Source organism: Curcuma longa, chromosome 19 (assembly GCF_044706935.1).
Source record: "Curcuma longa cultivar G26 ecotype Majalengka, Jawa Barat chromosome 19, ITB_CL_G26_1.1, whole genome shotgun sequence".
NCBI lineage: Eukaryota > Viridiplantae > Streptophyta > Magnoliopsida > Zingiberales > Zingiberaceae > Curcuma > Curcuma longa.
Window position 1 is genome coordinate 5,145,071 of NC_133879.1, and position 10,002 is coordinate 5,155,072.

Below are 10,002 nucleotides of genomic sequence, written 5' to 3' on the forward strand. Positions count from 1 at the left end.
GACTATAGTCACTTGTATATCTTGTATATTTCGATGATATATATTGTCTTTTATTAAAAAAATAAATTTAAAAGTCTGCTATATGAAGCCTACATTTTTTTTCTATCAAATTCGTTGTACATTGACACAATTTATGATAATTAATTATTACAAATATCCAAGCAAAATTTAAAGTCCACGTAACTGACTGTCTGAATTTAGTTGAAATTGAGATGGTCTTTATTTGACATTACTACTCTTATATTTGTTGATATGGAGAACGCATTTGTGATTGGTTAACCATATTGGTAATCAATTTGATGTATTTATGTCTAACGCTCTTTGTTTTGTGTATTTTGGAACATGTTGTGTGTTAAACGAGGCCAAATTTTATTCTTTATTAAATGAGCTAAATTTTATATACATATTAAAATTTTATAAATAGAAAAATAATAAAAATTATAGAAGACTTTGCTAAACAAAACTCGAAATTAATAAAATGGTGGTGATCGGACAGTTATACTATCTGTTTTTATATAATATTCTATCATTCTAAAGCCTTTAAACTTGAAATTTGTTCTAGTCTTGCTCGTGTTTTTACTTGTCCTACCATAGACCATTAGCTTTGTTAGGGTTAGGTTCACTTGGAAGTAGCTTCAAATCGCAGTCAAAGCATCTTAGCCCTTAGTCACATCATTCTCAACTAAAGAATTTATGGCAAAAAATATCCACTATAAATTCGAGTAAAATGAATAATGTATGGTGGATCATACGCCGTTTGAATAGTATAAAACTTATAATTTTTATTTTTTTTACACATTTTTTTTAAAATTTTTTAATATGCCATTAAATCAATATTTATAAAATAAATAAACCAGTTCGTAATTTAGATTCATAATCATGTTAGTACATGCTTGAATTTAAATGGGTTCAATTAATTTTTATCCTTTGAATTTTGTATCAAATTTTAATAACATTCCTTATAATTATTTATATATCAATATGATTAAAAACATTTTATTTATAAGAGCAATTTAAGCTTTTTAGGCTTATTCCTTTTCCATCTCTTTTATCATTCTATGGAACCAAATTCCTCATAGATTTCATTCCTATCCATACAAAGGAGTAGGCATACTCCTTGCCTACTCTAATTCCTAAGAATAACTAATCTTTACCTAATCTACAACTTGCCTAGTTAATCAATTAGCTACATTACTTTGCCTTGTGTTTTTCTGCATCGGATTCAGATTGATTCTTGCGCAAGGTCTCATTTTGCTCATCACCTTCTAGATTTTTTTTTTGTTTTTGATAATTCAAATGTCCAAACTTCGCCTGATTAATCCTAAAGATAAATGACCTTCTCCTTGTTCATCGATTGAGTCACAGCTTATGCACACTTAGAAACCAACCTCTAAGAGCTCTAGAATATTTGTGCTCACCACCTTCTCTAGCCACCATCAAACATGGCCTTTGCCATCCATTGTAGGATTCTATTGGGTAGTATGCTTGTGGGGGAAGTGAGCAATCTCTGAAGTAATAAGAAATCTATGTCAAGGTGCTGGAGAAGGAAAGTTTGGAATACAAATTAGGCAACATTGAATTGTAGAGATAGCTCGGAGGATGCTTAGAGGTTCATCAATATCCTTGGTCTCCTTTCAAGACCAAAGCATAGAGCCATTAGGGCGAGTTCCATCATGAATTCACTTAATTTACGGGTGAACAGGTAAAACCAATCCTCAACAATAACTAACTTTTCTATTGATGTTACATTTCAATAAAGGATCAGATAATGAGTAAGCTGAGTCGATGACAAGACAAATATACAAGCTTATGTTACATTCTGATGCTAAACACAACAATAGCAGCAGCATAAATGACTACATATTTTGTTCATAGATTTGTCTAAAGCTTATGTTTCAACTACAAGCATTGAAATCGTGGCATGGATTTAGCACTGCATCAAGATTTACATAATCATCTATTACTTACCTTGAAACTAGATAATGGAAGTTTCAAGAATGATAATTAAATATGAAACAAATCTATTGCAGCAATTACATCCTTGGCCTGGAACCTTTTCTTCCCTAGTTTAATCCTAGGTTCCTAGCATGTAAATGGCAGTTCAGAGAAATCTTACATTATCAACTGCAAAGGCTACACCATTGGATAAACCTGTTAAGTGAGACATGTGGACTCTTACCAATCCTTCTTGGGCAATTCATAGCAATGCGATAGCTGTTATTTGGAAAAGTAAGGAACATGCCCTAACATAAGCATGCCGCAACATATCATTTTTAGGTTAAGCAGCCCTATTCAAAAAATCACCATGCGAGTCTTAACTATCTTAACTGACGTGTTATGACATACAATTCATAAATTATCATTGAAGTTAGCTTTGACTATCACCATAGTTATAAAAAGATCCTAATATAATCGCACAGTGGATTCCTACTGATGAAAACAAAGATATGAAACAAAGCCTAATGATGCAAAAAGAAAAAAAAAAGTAGAAAAAGAGATAGAGAGGAGGAGATCATTTCAAGGAAGAGTTAGAATGCACTGCAAAACTAACTAGTTCAATTACACATCATTAAATTAAAAAAAAAAGACAAATTATGTAAAATAACGCATAGGACATTGTCATTGCATCATCTAGGCACCTAGCCGATAGGACTCAAGTAAAATCTGATAAAAAAACCCAGTGGGATTATCAGGAAGACTGCAAAATGTCAATTAGCTTAATTCCCATGGCAAGACTCATGAAATTATAGGCATTCTTAGCAACACTACCAGGAAGCAAAGACGGATTCAGAACATAATCAAACCATTCACTACAAACCTTTCCATAGTGAATGACGATTTCCCAAGTCATCATTCGTATGAAAATTCTAGTTTGAAGTGTGCAACTTATTTATTTTCAGGGCCTGAATGTAGATAATTTTGTGAAGTGAGGGTGTGGCGTGTGTGGGTATAAGCAACCTTAAGGAGCCCTGTAAGTCATTATCCTTTTCTGCAATCTCTACCCTATGCCATCATTGAACAGATTTTTCTGTCTGATAGCATACCAAGGCCTGCGGAAACATCGACAAACACTAGACCGAGCATTGATCTAGTTTAAATTACTGAGATACTATTTTCTAACATTATGATTATCATAATGCTCGGATTTAAAGATGGTTGAATGACTTACAGAGGAGACTTATAGAGCAGTATGAGATGGAAAGACAAACATGGGCAAAGAAACAGATCCAATTGCAGTTACGAAGAAACAGATCATTCATAAATTAAGTCACCATAAGACGAGAAGCTTCAGAGGAAAAGAAAGAACATATCACGATACTCAACGAAACATGTCCTTTTAGCAGGATAAGCAGCCTGATAGAGCTTCCACCTCTATTTCTTCGAATTGCCTTTGCTTTTCGAGTCAGAAGCACCTCCTGCTGCTGCTTGTGCGGCCTTCTTAGCCGCCTTCTCTTGGAGGGCCTTCGCATCCCTGCACAATATGAAAATATATGAAAGCGGGGTTTTCCGCAATCCGACTAATTCAAGACGAGTTGCTACTCGAGGAATTGAAAATCATTCACAAAATAGCAACAATTAATTAGATCGACGCGAGAAATACCTTTCCCGGCGCTGTTCAGGGGTCAGACCATCGTCTTTCTGCTTCACCTGCTGCTTTCGGCCTTGTGCCCTCTGCCGATCGACGTCCCTCTGGTTTCCCCGTGGATCCGAATTAAGAATAGCAACACAAAGATAACTTTAAAAATAAAACTTTCCATGGATCTAACAAGCAAGGCGACACAACAACGAAGAGTACGGCTCTTCATCGGGAAATAAACTGACCGAGAAAAATCAACGTCGAAAACCCTAAATTGAACGGATCAAAAACAGGAATCAACTGACGGAAAGGATATGAGTCATCTTCTCCGATTGAGGAAGCGGGAGCACGCGACGAGCCGGGGACGACGGAATCGAATTCTGTCGGCGAGGAGCGAGCGAATTAAGAAACCTCCCGGGAAACGAATCGTAGTCGGATGGTAGGGCTCTCGAAGGTTCCAATAACAAAACCAAAGATAGAAAACCAGGTTTAAAGCGGGCCAATTCATGCAAGACGAATCAATTTATTAAAAATCCATCGTATAATAAAATAGAACGGATCAATCGATCAATTTAATCAGATAGAAAATTTTTTAATCTAATCCAATCTAAAATAAATTACAAATTAGATGGATCAATTTACATATCTATTAAAAAAATAAAAAAAATTTTAAATTTAAATAAAAATTTAAATTGATTTAATTGAAAATTTTAAATTATAATTTAGACGGATGAAGTGTATTAATTTATTAAATTTTTTATTTTAATTTTAAATTTTAAAAATAAATAAATAAACTTTTTCAATTCACAGATCAATCCAAATCTATTATTGGTCAATCAGATCATTTGAATCAATCCATTTGAATCTATTTTAAAATAGATTAATAAAATTTCAATTCAATCCGACTAAATTGTTTGATGGAATAGATCAATACAATAGATCCAATCTAAATTTACGACTATATCTAGGTGAAGCGGGTAGACAAGAGGGTGGCCGACGTAATTGGAGGAGTAAAGTTTTGAAGTCTTTAATTTTACTCCCGTATTTGTCTGTCTAGCAATTCACCCATTGCTGACGCGGTTAGACATCGACAGTCGCGTATGATTTAGGAACAAGCAACCGTGGTTTTTTGTATGGTCATTTTCTCATGTATATTTTATACATTTTGAAATTAATTACTGAATCTTTCATTTAATTGACTTATTTTTATCATGAAATATTTAAAATTAACGAAAACTATTATAAATTCTAAAAATAAACAATTTAAAAGCGTGCATTTTTTTAGCCAATTAAAAGATGCTATATTTCTAATTTATACTTGAAAGAGAGCCTACCCATTCTTCCCAATAAAAATGTCTCTCTAAACTTGCCTACTCAAACTATTACACTTTACTCGCTTACCCAAAGCGGGCAGGTGTCATATCCGAAATTACTATTTATAAATTTGTTTTCTGCACTTAACTTCGTTTTTTTAGTATATTTTATTGGCATATCCTTTACTTTTAAGACTAATTTATTGAAAAACGAATCCTTTATTATTTAAATGAAACTCTTTGAATCATTTTATATTGTTAGATTTTTTTGATAATTTAAATATTTAAGTTTCATTAATTTTAAAATAGATAATCTTTTCTTTTAAGTTATTTATCGGATAAATTTAGAGTATCAATTAGAATATTTTAGATTTGTTATTTGAGTTATATGAATTATATAATTTTTATAACCATAATTGAATTCTAAAATAACCCAACTAAGATTTTTAAATTTAATCAATTTTTATTTTTGCTTGTCCCTATCTAAACTTGTCTACCCAAATTGAGAAAGTTTATTTACACTTTAAATTTTAAAAAAACGAAAACTTTATTAGTGGATGATTCGTTAAATTATAATCAATCTTAAAATTTTTTGACAATTTCAGTAATCAAAATTTAAAATTTCTAATATTTTGCTATTTTTAAAAGTAGATAATTTTCTCTTTTAATTTATTTATTGGATAAATAAGTCTATCAACTACCATATAAGAATTTTTAATGGATTGATATTTCAGTTGATATAAGATTATAAATAATTTTGTTATTACAAGTCTTAAACTATCAAAATTCAAAAAAAAAAACGTTGTATTGTGTTATTTACAACCCATAGAATCAACGTATGTCTTTGGTTTTCAATTTTTAATAATGTAAAATGTTTGACTCAAACTACTACATTGATTTATACTGCTTAGAAAGTTAATCTTTTTGTTGTCTTCTCTGCCCTATAAAGCGGTTATATGTCATTAGGTTTATTGATTGAGTCTTAAGAGGTCATATAGCAATTCTAGCAAAACTGATATATAAATCTAATTTTCAAAGTTGAACCCCTTTGTTGTACTTCCTAAAGCACCTAGAGTTATTCTCTACTATCACTTATATTGTTTGTATCTTGTAGCCTATGTAGTGTTTTTGGCCAAAACTACTATATTATTTTATACTTGATAAATTTCACAAATAAGAATTTTTTTTTGTCTACTTAGTGTTAGTGCAATTAGCCCCTGATCGAGGTTGATCATGGTATATGGATTGAATTTTGATGTTTGATGCTTGAGCAATGTATTTGAATGAGACAGTAGGTAAAAATTAATCAAATACTTAACATTTGAAGTCCAAATAGAGCATGTGACAAATGAGAAGTTCAACAAGTGTTAATTATGAAAGTCCTACCAGATCAAGGAGCATATTGGATATTAGACAGGTGATGGAAATCTAGACAGATAAAGGTAAATTATATGTTTGACAGTTGATGGAAAATTCAAACATGTCATAGAAAACTAAATGTTTGGTACTGATTGAGTTTAAGTAAGTTAAGGAGAATCAAATGCTTAGCAAAGTAATGAAGTTGTAGAAGAATGAACTCTATACAAGTGATGAAGTCTAAGCATGTCAAGAAGTATCAAATATTTCACAAGCGATGAAATCTTAGAGAAATAAACTCTAGACAAGTGATAAAGTCTCAGAGGCACAAGAAGTCTCTTAGCATGTTGAAGTTTCGATAGCATGGAGGCTCCTTGGCATGATGAAGTCTTGAGACCATGAAGGCTTCTTAGCACAAGAAATTCTTATAAACATAGAGTTTCTCAGTATGACATGGATTTAGCCTTGGTGTGACTAGAAATAAATTAGTCAATTTGTGAAAAAAAAATCAATTGATGAACCCAAAACTATCAAATTATAGTTTAGTTTATTCAGGGCTATAGTAGTCTATTGATGGTACAACCAATTAATTAAATGATCTCGTCAATTGAAATTTTCAAAACTATAAGTTGTGGCTCCGAGTAGTTAATTGATGTGAGTAGAAGTTGACTGATGGAGTAGTCAACTATACAGTTAACTTAGGATAAACTGACAATAAATAAAATATTTATATTTGGGGACTAGCTAATTGGTGAATCAATAATCAACTAAGATGATAATATCAATCAATTCATGCTAAATCAGGAAATTAAGGAGTCATTGAGTGGATAAAGCTGCAACAAATGATTGAACTCACATTTGCTATAGCAGAGAAATCAATTGATGGACAACAGACAATCGAGTGATCAACGAATTTCAAACTCAAATAGAAGGGTATACAAGTTGATTTCATAGAGTTTTTGGCTAACATTTTTTGAGGTTCTTTGTACGAGTGTTGTTGCAGACTAAGACTTTATGAGCACTCCAAAGCTATCAAAAGACAAAACAAAGCTAGATGTCAATTAATGTAATGCTTATTTACTTGTATCATTCCATTCTTGGTTGTATTTTGTATCTTTTTTGTATTGATATAAGAATAGGTATTGTAGAGGTTTCTTTGGCTCTTGAAGGTATTTAAAGAAAGAAAAGATACAAGTGATTTTGACATTGATCCAGTGACTAATCATAGACCATAGAGTAGAAATTGTAAAAGTTATGACATTGTTGTGTTTATTTCTTGTGCTTATTTTTCTATTTGTTTTTGTTGTGAAAGTAACAAATCATAGAGATGATCATAATTGAACAAACAAAAATGATATGTGCCTATTCACTCTTCCTCTCTAGCCTCATCAACGGTCACAACACTTGGACTCTCTTGTACATATTGTGTCTTCAATTTGCAAATTTTATCAATTTAGATCCTTCACAAATAATTGAGGAAGTGGATCTTTTCTTCTTCTATCGCTCCTTCGTCGCAAGCAGCCGTGACAGAGCCCTAGATTTGCTATGTGTCACAAGTAGGGTTGCAAATTAGAATTTATATTTTTGAAAACCCACAACGAATACAAAATAAATGAAGTATAGGGGTCTCGAGTCGTATTTTTCCAAGAACTAGTAGGCAATTGTTCAATTTAAGCTTACGTGTGTCGTTCTTTTTAGGGTTTTCTATAAAAATGAGGGGGTTTTGGGGCTTTTGAAATGAAATGAATTTATAAATAGAATGAAACTTATTCTTATCAAGCATGAACCCTAGAATTGCAAAAACCTAACTAACACTGTAGTAAATGAGGAAGAAACAAATTCAACTGTATGAACTAAATCTAACTAATCAAATGTAATGAGCTTCAAAAACATAAATTCCTACAGCTAATCAACCAACAAAATTGATACCCTTTGGCACGGAACAGTAACCTTGGCACGGAACAGTGCCAAAGAAGTCTGCTTAGCTTACCCGAAGCAATTAGAAAATCAAGAACACTTCACAGCAAGTTTAGCTACAAAATTCAATGGCTTAAACAACTAATTCGAATTCACAATGACAAGGACTGATTAACTAAACTGTTAAACAAGATTCAGAAAATAAAATTTCAGAAACGAAATCAAGAGAACAGAAAATTCAGTATTGTAGAAATAGAAAACTGTAAACTAATAAAATCCTCCTCTTCTCCTTAGAATCCCTTCGGTTGGTTGTCAATCAGCTGTTGAATTCATTTGGAGCTGGAAATCGATCGTCATGTGGGTTGCTCGTTGCCAGCACCACGAAATCGGTCAGAAAAACCCTCTCCGGCCAAGAACAGATTGCTGCACAGCGGGATTGAAGTTGCAAAACTGGATTTCCTCTCTTCTTCGTGCTCCGATCGGATTGATGATGATATAGGGAGGCTTCATGATCCTAGGAGAACCCCTCAAAGGAATCGCGAAGCCGGATTGTGCTGTGATTGGTCGGAACACGCAGAAAATAAAGGTTTTGGCCGACGAAGAAACCCTCTCTGCCGCTCAACTCCAGCTGCCGAAAAATACCCAATCGGCCGGCTTCCACCTCCTTAGGGATCAGGGACACGATGGAGTCAATTTGGGTGGACGGCGCTGCCCATGGAGTTACGTCGCCGAGCAGGGGCTGGCGTTCGCGGGACGAAGATGAACAGTGGCGCAGCCACTGTTCATTGATTAAAATCTGCTTTATATACCTCTAATTAATCAACGCATCCTGGCCGTCCATTTTGAATCTGATGGTCTGGACTTGATCTAGGACTTTAGGGCAGCTTAGGGCTTCCAAAAATTTGAGGGATCTTGATCGGGCTTGATCTAGGTCATGTCCTCCATGTTGGCTTGATCAATTTGAGCAAATTGACTTGATTTGATCGCGATTGAGCTCGAACTTGATCCGATTTAAACCCTAAAATTAATTAAAACTCAATTAATGCAAAGAATTATCATTAAATCATGAAAATTATAATCAAGCTTCAGATTATGCAATAGAGGACAAATACAATCAAATCGATCCATTTCATAATTTATTTTCATGTAAAAACCCAAAATTGAATCACTTAAAAATGCATAAAATCCTAACTCATCAAGCCGCCGCCGAAATCACGCTACAACAAGTAAAATCCTACATTGGTATCAGAGCAGTAGATTAAATTCTATTTTTACCTGTTGGGAAAATCGCAACTACAACAACGATTCTGTCTCTGTTTTGGCCGGCAACGCACACGGCAGCGAGCGCCGACGTGGCTTCCAACCACACGTGACGCCGACGAAGGCTGGCGCAGGCGGCGAGGCCGGAGGATCTTCGGTGGTCGCCCATTCGCTCTCGTCGTCGCTGCTGCCGCCGCATTGATGAAATATCGAAGGCGGCGTGCTTAGTGCACAGACAAAAAGGGACGGCGGTGTGTGTTTAGGGCACAAGAAAGAACTAGATACATGTTTTTACACGTTATAAAAAAAAGGGAATGTGGATCAATTTTTTTATTTTTGAAAAAAATAGTCAAAGGTTTTAATTAGGTTGCTAGACATAAGTTCACTGATAATGGGCTAGACAACGGAATGACCCAATTAATGTGTTGAACCTGTTTTATTAAAAAAAAATCCAAGGGAAGCCTTATTAATTGGATTAGGGATTCAATGGGATGCCCAAGTCAAATTTAATTGGGTCAGCCCGTTTAATTGGAAGCCTGGGTAACTAAATATAAAAAAATAATTGGAAGCCTAGGTAAC